At 41.2% G+C, this 23,353-nt stretch overlaps 1 protein-coding gene across 4 annotated transcripts in view; it reads left to right on the top strand.

The window, feature by feature from the left end:
• The window catches only part of PALLD (palladin, cytoskeletal associated protein), a 338,972-nt gene that overhangs the window by 58,185 nt on the left and 257,434 nt on the right, over window positions 1-23,353 (top strand). The window contains exon 1 of one of the 4 annotated variants that reach the window (XM_050946158.1): window positions 13,247-13,472. The exons of the other annotated variants lie outside the window; for them this stretch is intronic. The gene's annotated coding sequence lies outside the window, so the exon portion shown is untranslated. Of the gene's footprint in view, window positions 1-13,246; window positions 13,473-23,353 lie in introns of those variants that run through there. 4 annotated transcript variants of the gene reach the window in all.

Here is a 23,353-nt window from a genome sequence, read left to right on the forward strand (position 1 = left end):
ATTAGGTGCCTGATTTTTTAAAAAACACCGAGCATCCAGAAACTCCCACCCAAATCAGTGGAAACTCGTGAGTGCTCAGCTCTATTAAAAATCAGAGCCTCTATTTAAGAAGACTAACTTTCAACTTCAATTTGAAAAAAAAAAATCTTGTCTGTGAATAACTTCAGTTGCTGTGGGCAACATGCAATCTATTGAACTGTTTTTACATGGTGCCTGCGCAAATGCATATCCCTCCAAGGTTACATTAGTGAGTGTGTGACCAATAGATCATCGTTCTCTGTGTAGAGTGACTCTCTACATCTACTAGCTAATTTCCTGAACTGATTTTTTTTCCTTTAGCAGCACCAGAAATGTGGTTTTTACCTCAGTTACTTCTGAAGAATTACTGCTACACAGTTAATCCTCTTGAATGGCATTTTTAAGATTTTTTTCCCCCCCTCAAATGATGAAAGGAGATTGTCCCAGAAGTAGATGAGGCAGGCGGCCTGGTGAAACTCACCCTTCACTCCACAGCTATGCAAATAGCCAAAGTGAACTTAGTTCTGTCTAAAACACTGATTGATGTATATGGGAAGCCCACTGCAGTTGGTGCATGAAGTGAGACCCCCATGGTCAAGTCAGCAGTCTCTAACAGGTGATCTATAGGGAAGATTTCCCGTTGGCCGACCTAGTCCATGGTGTTTGTGCCAAGAATCTCTTATCTGGAAATCATTTTTACAGACCTTGCACATTTTGTTTGAAATTGCTTTCTCCAGTGTGGAATGCTATAAAGCACATATAAACAAATGGGATTTTTTATTTAAAACATACCAAGTATTGTGCTTTTATAAGTGTGGTGGGTTTTTTATTTCTAGCTTTTATTTTTATTAACCTCGCTGCTTCCTAGGCAGCAAGCAGCCGCCACCACCACCTCTTCCTTCAGATCCTTTCTCAAAATCCACTTCTTTGTCACTGTTAATCCCTACTTCCAAACATTTTGCTCTTCTTTTTTAGGCTTAATGTTTATCATATTGTATTTTCCCTACATTGGAGTAGGCACCATATACTTATTTGTTCACAATGTGGCTTATTCCATTAAGCTGTTCTAAATAACTCACATTGTGACCAAGCTTTTTTAAATGGTGGCAAAGCTCCTAAATTCATATTTTATGCCCTCCAAACTAGCATTTTCTGGGTCACAGGGTGACAAATCATTTTTAACCATCCAAAATTGCTGTAACGAGTGCTTTTTGAAAACAAAGTTATAACTAACTATCTCTCTCCTCTGCCTCTCAGAACATAGGATATAAGCTTTCTTTATAAAAAAGAATTTGTGGCCTCTTCCAGGAGATAATTTTAGTTTGGTTTATGATTCCTCAACATTCACACATGGATTTGCTGATTAATGAATGAATTCTGATCTTGACAGATACATAAGGGAAAGCATTGATAAGGAAAGAAATAGGATCTCTTCTTCTTACATACTGTAGAGCTCTTTACTGTCCATTTACCAGCGAGGAAAGCTACTAAATAGTAATGATTATTGCATTTCAAATGGACATAAATTTTTGGCTTCTTTAGATACTCACTTTGCTTGACTAACATAAAACATATGTGCCCACGAGTTGTTTCAATGGAGAGAGATAGTTTAAAAAAAATTTAAAATCCTAGGATCAAAGTGCAAGAACTTTTATAATGTTCAAAATAGTTCTATTTTTAGTCTCAGACAAGGTTTGTTCATTCATTTGTAACTATTATAATTCTTTGAAAAGGGTTATAAATGGTTGTCAGTTTTCGGAATGTTTCCAGTGCCTCAGTAAATACATCATGCAAAAAATGCAGCATGGTCTTTTGGCTTAAACTAACTACTGTCTTACATTAAAAAGTAAGTGTATTCTGCCCAGTTTCATAGGCTTTATAACAGCTATACATGAAAAGCATTTTCTCAAGCTGTTGTTAGCTGGGAATAGAAATATTTATATGGTGGAAAGAGAAGAATGATTGTATTATAATTGGGTTTTAGTTGAAGCAATCCTACTTAATATTTTATCATTGTCATAACATCTTTCAATAAATTCCAATAACTTGTCGTCTTCACCTTGCTGCCAGTCTAGAATTTGGTCTTAGTTCAAGAAGTAAACATTTATTACATGACAAAAAATATGGATTTTCCTCATCATTGGGCTGCATTTTATTTTTTGCAATGTATTTTTCTCTGATCAAATCTTAAAAAAATCTTTGCATTTGCATGACATTTAACAAAATCTGGATTGCTTCATTCATCTAGTCAATATTTCTTGCAATAGTGCAAAACAAAACAAAAATGCACCTTAACTTCCAAGGTTATTTTTCAAGCTCAAGCTGAGGTGCTCATTGGGTGGTGGCTATATTTAAAAAACAATATTTTCTTAACTTCACAACAATCAGTTAATGTTGAGTAATATGGCAGTGGGGGAGAACAGTTTTGTTTGTCTAACATTAACATTAGACCCATGTGACAAAGGCAGACCCCATCAGTCTCTGGTTGCACTGCTGGTCATTTCTACACTAGCACTTATTTCCTCAAAACTTTTGTCACTTAGGGGTGTGAAAAAACACACACCCTTGAGTGACAAAGTTTTGCTGACATAAGCACTTGTGTGCATAGCACTGTGTCAGCAGAAGATGCTGTCCTGCAGATATAGCTACTTTCACTCATTGAGGTGGTTTTATTATGTTGACAGGAGAGCTCTCTCCCATCAACATAATACAGCTATACAAGCACTCTTACAGTGGCACAGATGTATCAGTATAATTCTGGCCCCGTAAGCTTGTAAGCATAGACATCTCAATCTTGTTGTAAGCTGCTTACTGGCTATTTGACCAAAGCACTGAAACCCTTAGCTTGTTGTACAATTTTTCTTAAGATGAGAGACCTGAGAATTAGCATAACCTGGTGTTTACTCCTTCATTGTCTGTCCCTCCTGTGACAAAGTTCCTCCTCTACCTTGGTGGGTCCTGTGCTTACTGGCGCATTTGCTCACCTCACAGATTCACCTTGTGGGTTGGGAAACAGCCCAGAGACCTTCCCCTCTGGTAGAAGCCACAGTCCAGGTCAATTCCTCCTGTGTCTGATCAGGAGTTGAGAGGTTTGGGGGGAACCTGGGCCTGCCCTTTACTCTGGGTTCCAGCTCAGGGCCCTGTGGACTGCAGCTGTCTAGAGTGCCTCCTGGAACTGCTGCATGACAGCTACAACTCCCTGGGCTACTTCCGCATGGCCTCCTCCCAACATCTTCTTTATCTTCACCACCAGGCCTTCCTCCTGATGTCCGTCTGATAACACTTGTACTTTCTCAGTCCTCCAGCAGTATACCTACTGACTCTCAGCTTCTTGCAAGCCTCTTGCTCCCAGTTCCTCTCACACTTCCTCTCCTCTGACCTGACTGGAGTGAGCCCTTTTATAGCATCAGAGGAGCCTTAACAGCCTCACCTGACTCTTAGCAGGTTAATTGGAGTCAAGTGTTCTCATTAGTCTGGAGCAGACCCTGCTCTGGTCACTCAGGGAACAGAAAACTGCTTATCCAGTGGCCAGTAGATCTCCCTTCGACTACTCTGCTGTTTCCAACTGGCCTGGGTCTATCACACTCCCTACAGATTCTCGGAATGGTAGACAAAATAAATGTGGTGAACAAGTTATGCAAAATAATCACTACTGTAGAAATATTTTCTAACTTGACCAGGGAGTTTTCTTAAAATCACCTTTTGGGTTTGTCTCTGGATTAGGCTAGAGCTGAGCTGTGTAGGTTACAAACTTCTTGTCATGTTGCCATTTAATTACGTTTTCTTGTCTGCATATTTAACTCAAAAGTGAATGACCGTGAAGATGTGTAAAATTTATAATAGCATAAAAATAATAATGGCAGACAGGAAGGAGCAGTGATATCTGTGGACACACCTGGGGATCTCTGTTTCAGTCCAGGAAGGTGCAATGGCCGTTCTGGAGACCCTGTCTGGAGCAGTCAAAGTGGAGGACACCAGCTTCTCCAGAAAGCTGGGGAGAGTGGTGGCAATGGAGACTGGTCAGTATTCCCAGCTTCTGAACAAGGGCCTTCCCTGTATAGCTGTGCTTACCTATAGTTGTTGCTGTTCTGGTAATATGATGTGTAGCCACCAAAAGTTACATGCTTGTGTCCAGGCAACATCTCTTCTGGAGCTCCTCCTGGCTTTGGGTAGTAAATCCCAGTTCAGAGAGAACATCCAAAATATCCTCAGACAGTGAAACAGAACAACCTTTTCTTCTAAGCACAGGCAAGGAAACCTTCCCCCGCTCCCCCATAAAGCTGTCCCTAGCAACCCACCCAACCATTGTATTCCCCTACAAAGGAATCTTTCTTAATCATTTTCAGAAATAGCTAATTTCCTTGTCGAAATCATTTCTGACTAGGAAATGTCTCTAGTGACTGGACAGATTACTTGGATCAATAGTGTACTAGACAGAGGTTAAGGAAGGATCTTTGTTGTGAAAAGTCCTGTTGACACACTCATGCTTGTTTTTAATATTCCTGCCAATGTGTTGTGGTTTTAAGCCTCCTTTTGCTTCTTAGATATTTCCCTGTTCCCACAAACAGTTTTGTCCTGTCCATTTTCAGCAGTTTTAGAACAGTCATTCAGCAAACTAAATAACAAACTGTCCAAGGTTAAATCTCCTACTGAGTTTAGTAGCATTCAGAAAACACCATTTTTTTAAAGTGAAATTACATTTCCCCTCTGCTCCAAAAACTTATAAGGGTGAATTTTGTACAAAAGATTTTATAAATATGTATTAATATACTTCAACTTAAAGAAAGTCCTAGAGCATATCATTAAATCTTTGCAAGCAGAAGTAGGTGACTGTCCATGAATGTGTGCTTCATCTGTTTGACTTATATGGGCACCTTCAGTCTACACATGTGCCAAAAGTAGGAAGCCTAGCTTTTGTTGGAAACAGATGTCGCTGCTAGCATGTAAAGTAAAAACATTCTTCCAGTTGCCTTCTGGCACTACAGCCTTTGGTGGGATCCTGTTAAAATAAAAAAGACACATGTTGAACAAGGTCCTACATTCTGTTATTACTCAGGAATACAGTAATGTGATGTGAGCAGAATTAAGCATGATTTGGGAGGCAAGTGGGGAATGACTTTCTTCTGAGACCCCAGTAAATGCATCTTTCCATCACTTCAGGATTAGGATGCATCCAAGAATATTTGTCACATTTGTGAATGCAAGTCAGACTTGCTTGAATATATGCATCATCAGTATGATTCAGATGCTGAATGTAGGGGTAGTCTGTTTTGAGGCTGTGGGGTTTAGGAACTATTCACTTGGACTTAACGGATACAGAGAGTTTGAGAAGTTTGTTGTGCTGCTTAGATATTTCTTTTTACATGTTGATTTTTTGATGGTTCTTTTAATGGAATGTATGGAGACTTCATCAGTAATTAACATAAGACAATATTTGATCATATGGTAAGTCTTGCATGTGCAGTCCACACTATTGCTTTGAATTTCATATTTTTGTCTGTTTTCTAGTGTTTTGGGTAGCTTCTGCATTTTAATCCTCCTTTCTTCCCTTTGAATTTGTGTCCATACAAAAATGGAAAGCTCTGATACATGAAATAGATTCGGATAAACTCGTTTTTGTTTTAGATTATATTTCTATAAAATGTTTTTCCTTTTACTTAGCTATTGGTATTGAATTTAAATTTTGAGTTACTTGCAAGAGAGAGGAGAATCAGCCCACAGGGTAACATTTTTCAAAAATTTCTACATCCCAATTTCAAAAACACCTAAGTCACTTAGAAGCCAGATGGGCGACAGGGAATGGATCACTTGATGATTACCTGTTCTGTTCATTCCCTCTGGGGCATCTGGCATTGGCCACTGACAGAAGACGGGATAATGGGCTAGATGGACTTTTGGTCTGACCCAGTATAGCCATTCTTGTTCTTAAGCCTATATGCTTTAGACCCTTCTGAAAATAGGATTTAGGCTCCTAAAACATTCAGGCACATTTGAAAACTTCATCCATTATCTTTACAAAGAAAGCCTTCTTGTATATATCTACACCATGGATAGCTTAGATTGATCCCGGCTTTCAAAACAAAGAATTCAAGTATATGGAAATTGATGAAGGGGCTAGAGAAGATTACCCTTACTACCTATGTGTAGAGAAATCATGCTCACTGAGGCATAAGTTGTTTTGCAAGAATATGCTAAATCTTTGGCAAAGATTTCTCTAGCTAAAGACGATGCCTGAAATGGGTCACCAATCAAGAAAGTACCGCCTGCATAAATTAGCTGAACTGGACATACCTGTAATGTTCTAGTTCATAAATTGATGCTCTTCATTTTTCCATATTTGGTTGTTCATCTTTCTTCTTCAATCCCTTCCCTTTTCAGTTTGGAGCCCTCCTCTCAGTAGGTTCAAGCACTGTATTGTAAATGACCTGTATTGATAGATGCCAATATCATATATGAAACATGGAAGGAACATGTAGGGTTTTGTATTTATCAAGTACATGACATTGGTGTTAGGAGGGCTATGATTTATAAGCACACATCTTGCAATTGATCTAAAGGAACAGGTGAGATCTAAGAGGTTTTTCCCCCTTCACCACTTGAGATTATTTAATCATTGCATCAAAAATATCAAAAGGGGAGCAAGAAACAAAGCCAGTAGTTTCTTTATGCAACCAGCACAGCTTCCCTGGATGGGGTATATTGGGGCATTACTGAAAGAAGACCTTTTCGTGCAAATTTAACTGTGCTTTTCCTGATTTTTCAGAAGTTTGAGTTTTGCTCAACTCAGCATTTTGCAAGGGGATAACATACTACAAAGCAAACTGAATTCTGTATTAATGGGGGAGAGGGATTGCCATTCTGTATTAACGGGAGGGAGGGGTTGAGTACATCATTAATGATGTTATGTTCTATTTACTATGTGAAGTCTTCATTGAGGTATAATTTGATTTTATATGTCTTTATATAATTTACTGACTAATTAGACAAAAACACTTTAATTTTGCAGAAACCTTAGTTACACTAACACCAATGATTAAAATTTTTCTTCCTCCCTTCAAATACATTATAACTGTCCCTAGTTATGAATGGGCTTGTCATATACTCCAACTGCATACTTGCTAATTTGCAGATGGTCTTCTCCTATTACTGTGAATTATTTTCTTTCTGCAGCCTTTTCAACAACAGGTGGTACTGGTGGGTGTTTATTAGAATACTCTATTAGAATTCTTTGTGGGGGGTCAACAAACAGGTGGACAAGGATGAGCCAGTGGATACAGTGTATCTGGATTTTCAGAAAGCTTTGACTAGGTCACTCACCAAAGGCTCTTAAGCAAACTAAGCAGTGATTAGATAAGAGGGAAGGTCCTCTTATGGATCTGGTTAAAAGACAGCAAATAAAGGGCAGGAATAAATGGTCAGTTTTCAGAATAGAGAGAAGCGTCCCCCAGGGATCTGTACTGGAACCAGTGCTGTTCAACATATTCATAAATGATCTGCAAATTCTGCCACCTCACTGTTTTACCCCTTTTTCCAGATGACGCAAAATTACTCAAAATAGCTAAGTCCAAAGCAGTCTGTGAAGAGTCACACAGGGAGCTCAAAAATTGGGTGACTGGGCAACAAAATGGTAGATGAAATTCACTGTTGGTAAATGCACAGTATTGCACATTGGCAAACATCATCTCAACTCTACCACATGTCAAACCACTGGTAGGCCAAAGGGCCCTGGCTCAGAGCCCAATGGAATGAGAGGGCCCAGGCTCCCCTACCAACAACCCTCTACTGGTCACAGGTTGCAGCCTGACCACTAGGCTATGCTTCCCAACCAGCTCCTGAGTGGGAACCATTACATGCCTCAATAATTTATACTCTAGATTTTTTTTGCCCAGAGCTAAACTTTTTTAAAATGGCTATTTTTTTTCAAGGCCTATATCTCTGGAACCTGGGGTCACTGTCCCTACCCAGCATCCATCTGAAGCACACCAAATTTCAAAGAAGTTTTAGAGGACTGTGATGGGGTGTTGGCTCCACATCTCATATAAAAGGGTTAAGGTAGGTGGGAAGAGGCTAATTAACCTAATAGGCTGCACCTGGGGGAGAGTTAGGTTGGAGAGGTAAGCTATAACAAAAGATGAAGCTCAGCTGAGCAGGTGTAGGCTGGGCTGGTACAAAGCCAGCAAGTTGAGAACAGATGGGGGCTGAAAGGGAAGTACTGTGCAGTCACTCTCTGAGAAGAGGGAGGTGTGTTTGCAATATAGACTCTGTCAAGAACCTGAAAGGAATGAAATAGCTGCCCCAACACCCTGCTCTGAGCCCCCTCCCGCACTCCACCCCTGAGCCCCCTGCTGCACCCCTCACCTCTTCTGAACCCCAAACTTTTGCCCTGAGCTCCTTCCTACACACTGCACCCCCTCCCACACTCCCTTCTGCATCCCCTCCTGCCCCAGCCTTACATTCATGACACTGCATGCAGTTTTCCACCTTGATGTGGCCTTTGGGCCAAAAAGTTTGCCCACCCCAATCTAAGGGTATGTGTACACAGCCAAAAAACCAAAAACAAAAAAGAACCCACACATGACAGCAAGTCCAGAGCCTGTGTAAACTGACTCAGACTTCTGCTACATAGCTAGCAATAGCAGTGTAGACATGACTACTTGGACTGGAGCTGGAGCTCTGAAACCCAACTGGGGGGCTCCAAGTAGAAATATCTGCAGAACTGTTTTTAGTCCTGTAGTGTGAGCCCCAAAAGCAGTTAGCTGATTCAGGCTCTGAGACTTTCTGTAGCAGGGTGTGATTTTGGAGTTTTTTTGTTTTAAGTGTAGACATACCCGAACTGGTTACTATCTGTAGAATCAGGAAGGAATTTTTTACCAGGTTAGATTGGCAGTGAAATTGGGGGTTTGGGCCTATCTTTGCAGCATCGGATGTGGGTGCTTACCAGGATCATGTGGATATATTTCACTAAATTAATTCCCTGCCAGTTCAGGGGCCTTGGACATTGCACCTCAGTCCCTCCTATTATCAACTTGTGGCACATAACAATTAAGTCTCCTAAGGGTTGTTGCTGTAATACCTTTGTCTAACTATGGTGGTTCAGTTTACTTTATGGGTGCTGATTGGTGTTGGCGGCCTGTGATATAGAGGTGTCATAAACAGATAGCTAAGGGTGATAGCTAAGGGTTAATGTCTCTTTCACCTGAAGCACCTGACCAGAGGACCAATCAGGAAACCGGATTTTTTCAACTCTGGGTGGAGGGAAGTTTGTGTCTGAGTCTTTGTCTGTCTGCCTGCTTTCTCTGAGCTTTGGAGAAGTAGTTTCTACTTTCTAGTCTTCTGTTTCTAAGTGTAAGGACAAAGAGATCAGATAGTAAGTTATATGGTTTCTTTTCTTTGGTATTTGCATGAATATAAGTGCTGGAGTGCTTTGATTTGTATTCTTTTTGAATAAGGCTGTTTATTCAATATTCTTTTAAGCAATCGACCCTGTATTTTGTTACCTTAATACAGAGAGACCATTTGTATATATTTTTTCTTTCTTTTTATATAAAGCTTTCTTTTAAGACCTGTTGGAGTTTTTCTTTACTTCAGGGAAATTGAGTCTGTACTCACCAGGGAATTGGTGGGAGGAAGAAATCAGGGGGGGAGATCTGTGTGTTGGATTTGCTAGCCTGATTTTGCATTCCCTCTGGGGGAATAGGAAAGTGCTTTTGGTTTCCAGGACTGGGAACAGAGAGGGGGAGTCACTCTGTGTAGTTTCACAGAGTTTGTGTCTGTGTATCTCTCCAGGAGCACCTGGAGGGGGGAAGGGAAAAAGGATTATTTCCCTTTGTTGTGAGACTCAAGGGATTTGGGTCTTGGGGTCCCCAGGGAAGGTTTTTCAGGGGGACCAGAGTGCCCCAAAACACTCTAATTTTTTGGGTGGTGGCAGCAAGTACCAGGTCCAAGCTGGTAACTAAGCTTGGAGGTTTTCATGCTAACCCCCATATTTTGGACGCTAAGGTCCAAATCTGGGACTAAAGTTATGACAAGAGGAGGTCAGACTAAATTATCTGATGGTCCCTTCTGGACTTAAATCCTATGACTAGCTGAAATACTTATGCCAGATTCTTTTGCATGACACAAAAACTAATTCCAAAAGTCTTTTCTGACATTCTTCCTTATGTTGCCAAGTGCAATTGTCCCTGTTCATTTCATTACCTAAAAGACTATTCCTTACAAGAAATTGCTCTCTGAGTTCATGGGGGTTGTGATGTTGCACTCCATATGTTTTATGGAAACACGCTTATAAGTGTAAATATGTAACTGGAATAGTCTTTATGCAAAATGTCTGTTGTAAGATATCATAACAAAGGTTATAACCTATTGAATATATTTCTCCTATTTGTATGTATATATCATTCTTGTATCTGAGGTTAGAAATGGGGGGAGGGATAGCTCAGTGGTTTGCGCATTGGCCTCCTAAACCCAGGGTTAGGAGTTCAGTCCTTGAGGGGGCAACTTAAGGATCTGGGGCAAAATCAGTACTTGGTCCTGCTAGCGAAGGCAGGGGGCTGGACTCAATGACCTTTCAGGGTCCCTTCCTGCTGTATGAGATAGGTATATGAAGTATAATTCTGAGGTCCTATTTGTAATTATGCAAAATGTGGGCCATTAATGGTGGTTTAGAATCTTGATGCATCTCATTGACTAGGACAATTCAGTTGTAAATGGCTCTGTATACTTACAAACCTCCCTACATATGTGTAGGCCAGCCCTGGAAAAATGGAGGCTAGGGTCTCACAGGACATGTGAACATGTCACCTGATACTGGAATCCATCTTAAATCTGGTACTTTTCCATTTAGATGGAGGGGTGGGGACTCAGAGAGACAAAAGATTCCAGCCAAAGTTATAAAAGGGGGTGGAACAGAACAAAGCAGGTGGCCATTCATGAGAGAACCCCTAGGCTCCACCTAAGATCTGCTGAAACTAACAAGGACTGTACCAGGGGAAAGGGTTCAGCTCAGACTAGGAAGGAGTCCAGTCTGTGAAAGAAACTAATTGGAACATCTCTGAGGGTAAGATTTTACCTGTAATTAGTTTCTTAGACTTGCATGTTTTTGCTTTATTTTGCTTGGTGACTTACTTTGTTCTATCATTACTTGAAACCACTTAAATCCTACTTTTTATATTTAATAAAATTACTTGTTTATTAATAAACCCAGAGTAAGTGATTAATACTTTGGGGAGCAAACAGCTGTGCATCTCTCTGTGTCAGTGTTATAGAGGGTAGACAATTTATGAATTTACCATGCATAAACTTTATATAGAGTAAAATGGATTTATTTGGGGTATGAATCCCATTGGGAGCTAGGTGTTTGGGTGCTGGAGCTAGGTAACGTGCTAAGCTGTTTTCACTTAAGCCTGCAGCTTTGGGGGCATGGACCAGACCTGGGTCTGTGTTGCAGCAGGCTAGCATGTCTGGCTCAACAAGACAGGGTTCTGGAGTCACAAGCTGTCATGGTATAATTCCCCACTCTGAACCTTAGCGTCCAAAAGATGGGGTACCAGCATGAATTCCTCTAAGCTTAATTACCAGTTTAGAACCTGTAGCGCTGCCACCAACCAGGAATTACAGTGCCTGGTACACTCTGGTCCCCCCAAAACCTTGCCCAGGGACCCCCAAGACCCAGACCCTCTGGATCTTAACACAAGGAAAGTAAACCCTTTCCCTCACCTTTACCTCTCCCAGACTTCCCCTCCCTGGGTTACCCTGGAAGATTACTGTGATTCAAACTCCTTGAATCTTAAACAGAGAGGAAGATGCACCTTCCCCCCCTCCTTCTCTCTCTTCCTCCCAGACTCTCCCTGAGAGAGAAAGTAATCCTAACACAGAGAGAAAATTAACCTCTCTCTCCCCCTTTCCTCCTTTCTCCCCACCAATTCCCTGGTGGATCCAGACCCAGTCCCCTGGGGTCTTACCAGAATAAAAAAACAATCAGGTTCTTAAACAAGAAAAGCTTTTAATTAAAGAAAGAAAACAGTAAAAATTTTCTTTGCAAATTTAAAATGGAATAGGTACAGGGTCTTTCAGCTATAGACACTGGGAATACCCTCCCAGCCTAAGTATACAAGTACAAATTAAAATCCTTCCAGCCAAATACACATTTGAACTCCTTCCAGCCAAATACATATTTGCAAATAAAGAAAACAAACATAAGCCTAACTCACTTTATCTACCTAGTACTCACTATTCTGAACTTATAAGAGCCTGGATTGGAGAGAAACCTGGTTGCATGTCTGGTCCCTCTGAGCCCCCAGAGTGAACCACCACCAAAAGCTAACAGCACACACACAAACTTCCCTCCCTTAAGATTTGAAAGTATCCTGTCCCCTGATTGATCCTCTGGTCAGGTGACAGCCAGGCTCACTGACCTTGTTAACCCTTTACAGGCAAAAGAGACATGAAGTACTCCTGTTCTATTAACCCTTAACTATCTGTTTATGACACAAGCTGGCAGAGAAAATGGGCTCAGAAGTAATCTCAGCATGTCAGGTGACAGTCCCAAAGGGATACCTGTGACCGAACCCATCACAGTGGTGAAGAATGAAAAAAAATGGCATTGGCATCCTTGGTCCACTTGTAGCCGCTGTAGTTAACTTGTAGCTCTGAAGTTCTAGGAGGAAACTTCTTATTTCTTTTTTGGTACAGAGCAAGCTCCTTTCCAAGAGTGGAGTAACAGAATTCACTAGAGGTAATGAGAGGGTAGTGTGGGGTAAGCTGCATAGTCTGTGTGTTATGCTATCAGCAAATGCACAGTCAATTAAAAAAAATCTATATTCTACAACATCCAGAGATACCAGAGAGTGGAATCTGAAATAGCTTAGGGAAGCAATGGCAGTATAGATCTTGGAAATCGAGTAAACTCTTAAGGGGGGGAGGGACAGAGAGAGAGAGAGAGAGAGATACATATTGTGCTTCACAACTACCTAACGTTAGATTGCTACTAAGCCCGCAATTCCCAAGATGTCTTGGCAGCTTCCTCGCTCAGGGGTGAAGAGAGCCCTTCCGTTGTGGTTTAATGTGCCGTCCAACTAGCGATCGGTTTTAGGAAGCCCCGGTGGAATTTGCTCTCTACCTTCTCTCTTGAGATCAAAATCCCCGCAAGGAAAAAGCCTCAGCACGTGATAAGAGGAGAAAGTGAGGGGAGACAGATCACCCTAGTAATTTCTTTCGTCTTATTTTTCGGGACATCACCAGCATTTCTCTCCCAACACCCACCCTATTTTTTCCCAGCCCTTCTCTCTCACATGCATTACGGGCGCACATCAGCACACACTCACGTACTCTGAAGCAAAGGCAAGAGCAACAGTTGGATTGAAGCCAGGGGACGTACACTCGGCTTCCTCACTGCCAGCAGTGGCTTTGTTCTTTGGAATCAGCCGGAACCCGAGAGGACGTCTTCACTGCTGCTCGTGAGTGATCGGAATTTTGGCAACTCGGCGGTCTCTTAATTTCCTCCGTTCTGTTCTGCAAACTAGGCTGATTTTTAGTACAGCAAAGCTGGGAGCTGGAGATAGTCAAATAGTGAAGGGACACGGAGACCGTCAACCTCTTTGGGGGGTGGGGGTCCATTTGTTCCACGACGGTAAGTGCCAGCATTAAATAGGTATAAAGAATCGGATAAAAACGAGGCGCTTTAGTAATTTCATTGCAATGGCAACGCATTCTAATGAATCTCAGTGTATATGCTCAGTCATAGTTTGCCTCGGAACAGTGTTCTGCAGTTAAGTTGTCCTGATCTCCCCCGCGCCGCGAAAGCCCTGAAAAGACTCAATAGGCTTTAGCCAAATTCTGATCTTGGAAGGATTTCCGTAGGGCTTCATGACTAGGTTAGCTGAAAATCTGTTCAATCACCATACGTAACTAGAATAGAGTAACTACAGAATAGGAACTGCTTAGTTTGTTGTTTGAACCCGTGAAGTCGAAATTAGTACAGTCGGATAGAGTGGAGTTGTTGGTATGTCGGTCACTAATGTGAAGAATGGAGGGAGGGGAAAGATTTATTTAGGTTCATAGGAGCAAAAAATAGGTTTGATTTAAACTGCTTTAATTCATTCAAACCACCTTTGATCACTTTAGGAAACGAATCTCATTTTTAGAAAACCTACTTTTTCAGGTCTTGACATAAAGAGCAATCAGTTAGCAAATGTTGTTCTCAGGGAAACAAGTGGAAGCCAACATACAGGAGAAAGGAATGTGTTCTTGGAGATTTGTCTGTCATGTAGAGGACAAGAACTGGGCAAAATGAAACCTGGTTTTCTTCTAGTAAACAAACAGTTGCTGCTATACTTGTTTTTGTACCTATGCCATACTGTTTCTTAAACTTGCTACCAAAGAACCACCCATTACAGGGATTGTTTTTCCCTTCTCTCTAACTGGACTCTAGAAATACTTAAAATGAACAGTGCTCCAGGATATTGATCCAGCTGCCTCCAGAGATACCATCTGGCTGTCAAAAAGGGACCCACCTTAGGGACCATTTGTCTTAAAGCTACTGATAAATAATGCAGTCAGCATGCTACTAGATGTTGCCAAGATTTAGTTGAACTGTCTTGACAAAATGGTGATGAAGCTTTGAAAACCAGTAGTTCAACTATGTTAAAAAGTTGAGGAAGAGGAGAAGACTTGTAGTGTGAATGCATTTGCCATGTAACTATCACAGGGTTATAAACAGGATGGTGGAGGAGGGGAACAGACTTTCTACCCTTGCCTGTGGTTGTACCTGTGCTTGAAATAGGGATTCCAAAACCCTGTAGTAATTTGCAAAAAGGCAATTGTTTACTTTTGTTTTGTCACAGGTGATGTGGGAGTGAATTTAGTCACATACAAAATATGCAGTTGTGTGCAGGTGCAAATGGTTGGTTGGCAGGTGCAGTCAGTTACCTGTTTTCTCCAATGGCTGCAGCTTTTTGTTCAGTTTCTTAAACTTTTACCAACACTGTCCAGTTCTAACTATCCCCTTTTTGTTGGAAAGAATACTCTTATTGGGCAACTGTACTTTGTGGGGAGATTGGTGAATAAATGTTCTGCTACCTGGTCAGCTGACTGAGTGTGGATTTGAATTTCCAAATAACTACAGATGTTCAGTGCCTCGTTCATTTTTTAGTGATATGTTCAAGAAGAGTTTTTGTCCTTGTACTGGGATTCACATCTCCTTTGCATGCTGTTGTTTAGTCTATAAAAAGAGTATTATTCACTTGTTTGGAATGGGACACTAGAACTAGCAAAAATTCCTTTTGGGAGCTAAAATTGGAATGGTGCTTTCTAGAGTTGTGCTCCCCCCTCTGACGGCATCATGTCAGATTTCATAAGCAATGCTTTCAGTTTCACAGTTTCCCCAGGTGCTATAATTTCTCATTGATGGGAGGAAAAACCTGAGGTCTTTTGTTACTTTTCCTGCTTTAATATGTTTTTAACATATCATTTGGTACTGTCTGTGAATTCTGACAATGAGTGTAAAGCTCAGCAATTAGACACTAGAGGTGGGCCTCAACCAAAAACCCTGGATCTAGATATTCTTGAACAATGGGAAAGTTAATATCTGGATCCAAAAGGTTCTGGCTCTGGCGTATCCATATTAAAGACATATCGCTTTGGCTACATGTATGTATAATTTGCCATTTGAAGGGGGAGGGAAGCTTATTCAAACTATGGCTATATTTTTAAAAATAACATGCTACTCAGTGCTGCTGGTACATAAATATTAAACCTGGGCCTCTCTGCTCTGATAGCTGATGTGATACCTATGCTGAGAGCTGCTTTTTTAGGTAGCTTCTTTTATTATTCATTGCCTAAACTTGACTTTCACAGGAACTAATTCACTGTAGGCTTATCTCCTATTATAATTTTAAAGGTAAGTTGCATTTGGGGACTTCTTTTGAGACATGCTGAATACTCACAGAACAGAAAAAATGGCCATATTGGGTCAGACCAAAGGTCCCTCTAAGCCCAGTATCCTGTTTTCCCATGTGGCCAATATCAGGTGCTTTAGAGGGAATGAACAGAATAGGTAATCATCAAATGATCCGTCCTCTGTTGCCCATTCCCAGCTTCTGGCAAACAGACTAGGGACACCATCCCTGCCTGTCCTGGCTAATAGTCCATTGATGGACCTATCCTCCATTAATTTATCTAGTTTCTTTCTGAACCTTGTTATAGTCTTGATCTTCATCACATCCTCTGGCAAAGAGTTCCACAGGTTGACTGTGTTTTGTGTGAAGAAATACATCCTTTTGTTTGTTTTAAACTTGTTACTTATTAATTTCATTTGGTGACCCCTAGTTCCTGTGTTATGAAAAGGAGTAAATAACACTTCCTTCTTTACTTTCTCCTCACCAGTCATGATTCTGTAGACCTCTATCATATCCCCCTTAGTCGTCTCTTTTCCAAGTTGAGAAGTCCAAGTCTTGTTAATCTCTCCTCCATATGGAAGCCATTTCATACTCATAATCATGTTTGTTGCCCTTTTCTGTATCTTTTCCAATTCCAATACAGTAACTCCTCACTTAATGTTGTTATGTTCCTGAAAAATGCCACTTTAAGTGAAACGATGTTAAGCGAATCCAATTTCCCCATAAGAATTAATGTATATGCAGGGGTTAGGTTCCAGGAAAAAAACTTTCACCAGATAAAAGACTAATATATCTCTCACACTCACACTTAGTATAAGGGTATGTCTACATCTACAATTTTTCAGCGCTGGTTGTTACAGCTGTATTAGTACAGCTGTATAGGGCCAGCGTTGCAGAGTGGCCACACTTACAGCAACCAGCGCTGCAAGTGGTGTTAGATGTGGCCACACTGCAGCGCTGTTGGGCGGCTTCAAGGGGGGTTCGGGGAACGCGAGAGCAAACCGGGAAAGGAGACCAGCTTCCCCGCGGTTTGCTCTCGCGTTCCCCGAACCACCCTGCAAACCGCAGGGAAGGAGACCTGCTTGCTCGGGGGTTCGGGGAACGCGAGAGCAAACCGGGGAAGGAGACCAGCTTGATTACCAGAGGCTTCCTCAGGTATGCTGGGATACCTGCTTATTCCACGGAGGTCAAGAAAAGCGCTGGTAAGTGTCTACACTTGATTACCAGCGCTGGATCCTCTACACCCGAGACAAAACGGGAGTACAGCCAGCGCTGCAAACAGGGAGTTGCAGCGCTGGTGATGCCCTGCAGATGTGTACACCTCCTAAGTTGCAGCGCTGTAACCCCCTCACCAGCGCTGCAACTTTGTGATGTAGACAAGCCCTAAGTTTTAAACAAACAATTTAATACTGGTATACAGTGATGATGATTGTGAAGCTTGGTTGAGGTGGAGGAGTCAGAGGGTGGGATATTTCCCTTACTGCTAAATGATGAACTGGCAATTGGCTGAGCCATCAAGGGTTAACTCTCTCACTCTACAAGGCAGCAGGAATGGAGGGAGATATGTGCATTTCCCCCTTTTAAGTACACTGTCTTGTTAATTAGATCAGCTTGCTGAGACCTTAGATGCTGCAAGCTCCCTCCATCCTGAGCCCTGGTGTGTCCCCCCTGCTCTACGGAAGATAGGGAGCAGAGGGGAAGGGGACACCCAGACATTAGCTCCCCCATTTTCTACACACACACACACACACACACACACACACACACACACACACACACAGTCTTGGGGAGCAGCTGCAAGGCAGAGGGCAGGAGCAGAACATGGCAATGGGAAGAGGGACAGCTGCAATTGCTAGCCTGCTGAGCAGCTGCTGCGCAGGGAACTTAGAGGAGCAGGACGCTGATAGGGGGGCTGCCGGTCCACCCTGGTTCCTGGCCCCCAACAGCTAGCTGCAACGCGCTGCTCTTCCTGCAAGCAGTAGACAAAGCAGGCAGTTGCCAAATGAGGTTAGAAGGGAGCATTACACAACTTTAAATGAGCATGTTCCCTAACTGATCAGCAATGAAACAACATTAACCAGGATGACTTTAAGTGAGGAGTTACTGTATATCTTTTTTGAGATGGGGCGACCATATCTGCACACAATATTCAAGATGTGGGCATACCATGGATTTATATAGAAGCAATATGATATGATCTGTCTTATTATCTATCCTTTTCTTAATGATTCCAAACATTCTGTTCGCTTTCCTGACTTCCACTTCACATTGAGTGGATTTTTTTCAGAGAATGATCCACAATGACTCCAAGATCTTTCTTGACTGGTTAGAACTAATTTAAACCCCATCATTTTATATGTATATTTGGGATTGGAAAACATAATGTGCATTACATTGCATTTATCGATATTGAATTTCATCAGCCATCTTGTTGCCCAGTCATGCAGTTTTGTGAGATCTCTTTGTAACTCTTCACCATCTGCTTTGGATTTAACTATCTTGAGTAGTTTTGTATCATCTGCAAATTTTGCCACCTCATTGTTTTACCCCTTTTTCCATATCATTTATGAATATGTTGAATAGTACTGGTCCCAGTACAGATCTGTGGGGGGACACCACTATTTACCTTTCTCCATTCTGAAAACCAACCATTTATTCCTACCCTTTTTTTCCTATCTTTTATCCAGTTGCAGATCTACGAGAGGACCTTCCCTCTTACCTCATGACAGCTTACTTTGCTTAAGAGTCTTTGGTGAGGGATATTGTCAAAGGCTTTCTGAAAATCTAAGTACATTATCTGCTGGATCCCTCTTGTCCACATGCTTGTTGGCCCCCTCAAAGAATTGTAGTAGATTGGTGAGGCATGATTTCCCTTTTAAAAAAAAACATGTTGACTCTTCCCCAGGAAATTGTGTTCATATATGTTTCACAATTCTGTTCTAACTCTTGTGAGGTGTTGAGTGCCTTCAAGTCCTGCTGACTTCAGTGGGACCTTGTGGAAGCTCAGCACCATCTTGGCAGGGCATCTTACAGGATTGGGCCTTAAATGATCTGTCTAAAAGTCTTTAAAGGATATTGCCAGATACATTTTGTACCTGTTCCAAAAATGATGGTAGCCCACAACCTGGACTGCAGTACAGTATAAATGTGAAAGCAGGATTCAATTTGTTGTTCTAAGTGTGGTTATTCTGACACTGCGTGCTGATTGGCCACTCTGAATATGGCTGTGCTGACAGATACAATAGGTTTCTGTGAATACAATTAAACATGTATCTGCCAGCTGCTTGTGGTATCTGTATGCCTCAGTAAGAAAACCTGTTTTTTGGCTTTATCTGCCCACTGTGGTTTGTGGTACGTTACTTTGACTTATTCTGCAGAAGTTGCATTTTTTTTTCTGAATGATTAAACTATGATGTCATTTTCTATCCTCAAGGCTTTAACCTTGAAAGATTTTTGCTGTGGATCGGGCCCTTTAACATTGGAAGTGAAAATGCCCTAAAGTCCACTTCTGAGCAACTGTCTACTCAAGCACATTCCAGTGTCACCCATTCATTTGTGGTCAGAATGATTCAGATCTGGTTAAAGATGATTTAAAAGAGAGGTTATGGGTACACTGCAATGTACATTTAGGAACACAAAGATTGGCGGGGGGGTGTTTTTACAGCCTTATTGAGACCACATGGTTCCAACTTGCACTTTTTTTTTTTTTAATATGGAAATTGCCCGCTGGATTTATTCAAACAATTTTCTTTCTTTCTAATTGCCTGGAGGCTGAGAGTTGGAATTGTGGCATTAATAGTCAGGTCAAGCTAAAATCAAATAGTTTCTAAGGCTCTCCACATATAAGGACAGGGGTTTTCTTCTGGGGGACTTCACAGAGCATGTAAATCTATGTTGCCTCAACATGAAGGGGAGAAAAATGTAATGGGAAATCTTTTGACATAATAGGAGAACTGGAGGCATAGTTACAACAACAAAAAACAATCAATAGACTGGAGATGGTCTCCATATAACACCAGATGTTGTTATCGTCTTCCCAACAAAGAATGCAGACCTGGGAGGAAGTTGTCCACCTTGACTATATACAGAATTCAGCATTTTTTGACTATCATGGGGGAGTGAAATAACTGGATAATTAATTAAAATAAAGGATATTTTTTAAATAACCACATCAAAATTCACATATTTGTCTCCTTATACATATTACATATATAATAGATGACAGATGCATTCTTTTTGTTTGTTCATCTAATATGTGTTAGAGAATGGACAAGCACTTGTCGTTTATGTTCATTGAATAGTCACCATGAAATTACAGTGCGGAAGTAGTATGCTAAAATATTTTTCTTACTCTTTCAAGATTTCTTCTTTATTCTGTCCCCCAATCCTAACCCATTTGTCTCCCGTTTTGTACACCATCTGGGTAGAGTTCTTTGCTTAAAAGAAAAGATCTCATTTGGCTCTCAGATTCCCCAGCTCTGTTAAGCCAGTCCTTCCCTTGAGACATTCTTGTGATGCTTTACTCCTGTTGAGTCCATTCCTAATTCTGACCCCCTTATAACCATCATCCACTGATGAAGCCATTGTTTCTCTGGAAAATTCATCCCCAATTCAGATTTAACTATACTTTTTAAAACAGAGAAATTGCAGCCTCTAATGACTTGTCTGTCTGTCCTTAAATTGTGAACTTCATCAAGCAGTCACTGTCCCTTCATGAATGTTTAGAAAGCACCAAGCACATCAATTGTGCTATAGTAAACAAATATTAGATTTCTTTTTTAAAAAACCTTTGTTTTCTAGGCTTTAAATATTGCAACATACAGTACTGCTATTTCAAATTTAATTGGTTTTTGTGGAAGATGGTAGAACACCAATGTAGAGAACAATCCTTAGAGAAATCAGTGTATACAACTTGAATTTTGCTGAGAGCAAAACACAGTATACTATTCAGTGCTATTATACTATCCAGTAGCAAAACCAATAAACAGCCATTATATTGAAGACTTATTTTGGACTTTCTTTGAATGTTATTTTGAGGTGATTATATTAATAATATATTTAGGTTAACAATGTTGAAAGGGGATGGGGAAGCACTGATCACAAATCTGTGCATAAATTTTCCATAATACCTTCTGACACGTCTCAACAAGGACAAGTGCAGAGTCCTGCACTGAGGATGGAAGAATCCCACTCACTGTTACAGACTAGGGACCGAATAGCTAGGAAGCAGTTCTGCAGAGAAGGGCCTAGGGATTACAGTGGACTAAAAGCTGGATATGAGTCAACAGTGTGCCCTTGTTGCTAAGAAGGCTAATGGCATTTTGGGCTATATAAGTAAGGGCATTGCCAGCAGATCAAGGAACGTGATCATTCCCCTCTATTTGACATTGGTGAGGCCGCATCTGGAGTACTGTGTCCAGTTTTGGGCCCCACACTACAAGAAGGACGTGGAAAAATTGGAAAGAGACCAATGGAGGGCAACAAAAATGATTAGGGGGCTGGAGCACATGACTTATGAGGAAAGGCTGAGGGAACTGGGCTTGTCTAGTCTGCAGGAGAGAAGAACGTGGGGGGATTTGATAGTTGCTTTCAACTACCTGAAAGGGGGTTCCAAAGGGAATGGATCTAGACTGTTCTCAGTGGTAGCAGATGACAGAACAAGGAGTAATGGTCTCAAGTTGCAGTGGGGGAGGTTTAGGTTGGATATTAGGAAAAACTTTTTCACTAGGAGGGCGGTGAAGCACTGGAATGGGTTACCTAGGGAGGTGTTGGAAATTCCTTCCTTAGAGGTTTTTAAGGTCAGGCTTGACAAAGCCCTGGCTGGGATGCTTTAGTTGGGGATTGGTCCTGCTTTGAGCAGGGGGTTGGACTAGATGACCTCCTGAGGTCCCTTCCAACCCTGATATTCTATGATACTGTGACCAAAGCTTTTTGTGCTGGTGTGTCTCTTCTCCTCCCTCCCCACTCTCCCCACTTGTTTGTGAATACTCTCGAGGACACAGGTGAACTTTATTCTTAACTTATAAAAGACATAAGGAAACTTTACCCTTACTCTTTTAATTGGAATCTGTTAAATTAACTTCTGCCACACATAAACTACATTGTTTAAAACTTAATTGCAGTTTGTTCTTAATATGAAGTGCACAGTACATATGTGGAAGTTATTAGTACCTCTCAATATTCACTAAACATTAACCAAAACACTAGATATGTCTCAGGGCACTTAAACTCTAGGCTCTGAACAATCACACAATTCCACTATATTAAAGCATGTATTAATAAGCCAACCTGAGCCGACTTGTTTGTAGTTTTCCATATGAAAATATAATTATAAGGTAATAACTATACAGTAGGTGTAGCAGCGTAATGCATATTTTCAAGAACAAGGAAGTGCAGGTATTAACATGTCTAGTAACATGTAGCACTACCACTCTCTGCAATTCTATAGGACATCACTTTCCACCTGAAGATGATTAAACACTTTGCAAGTATTAATTTTCAGAGCATTTCTATTAGGTAAGTATTCTAACCATCTTGCAGATAGATAAATGGAGGCAGAGCAGTTAAGTGACTTGAACAAGGGCAAACAATAAATCAGTGGCAGAGACAGGAACAGGAGCAAACGGTCCTGATTCCTGTACAAACTATTGACGCATGCTTGCTCCTTAGGACTTTTTTTTTTATATACAGTTCTTGTCTGTCTTCAGTGTGAAATAAGTATAATTTATCTGATCTCTTGGAAAAATATTGCTTTTGGTAAACACAAATATTAACTCTGAGAGAAAGTGTGATTTAGTGATATAAATAGGGAATGGGGCCCAAATCCACAAAGGGACTTAGGAGTCTAGCCACCTAGTGGAATCCACAAACCCTGAATTAGGTATCTAGGCTCCCTGTTCAACACATGGGGAGAGGCTGGCACCTAAGAATGGGATTAAAACAAACAACAGCACACTGGGCTAGGAGATGCCTAAGCTAGCTATAGCTGATGCTGGGGACATACCCCTCTCCTTATCCCTGTCCCTCTCAGGGAGTTAGGTGCCTATCTTCACATGGGATATGCAGCTGGAAACCTCTGTCCTACACCTAATAAGCTTCTTGCAAGAACAGTAGCTGCAGATACCTAACTTCACAAAAAAGTTGGGAGAGTAGGAGGTCTCCCTTATCTCTAGCCCTGTGGTTAGTTCAGTTCACTCACCAGGGATGTGGGAGACCCCAGTTCAATTTTTCCCCCTCTGCTGGCTGAGGAGATGGGATTTCAACAGGGTTTCCCACTTTTCATGTGAGTGCCTGAACCTCTGGGCTACTCTGATGTGGCTCTGTCTCTCCTATTGAAGCTGTTCCATTGTGAATAAATAATTTAAATATTCATTGGGTCAGAAAGAGAGAGAACAACTCTATAGTAAAGTTCAAATCCCTTCTCTTCATCAGGTGGAGAAAGG

The sequence above is a fragment of the Gopherus flavomarginatus genome, chromosome 3 (genome assembly GCF_025201925.1).
Source record: "Gopherus flavomarginatus isolate rGopFla2 chromosome 3, rGopFla2.mat.asm, whole genome shotgun sequence".
NCBI classification, from domain to species: Eukaryota; Metazoa; Chordata; order Testudines; family Testudinidae; genus Gopherus; species Gopherus flavomarginatus.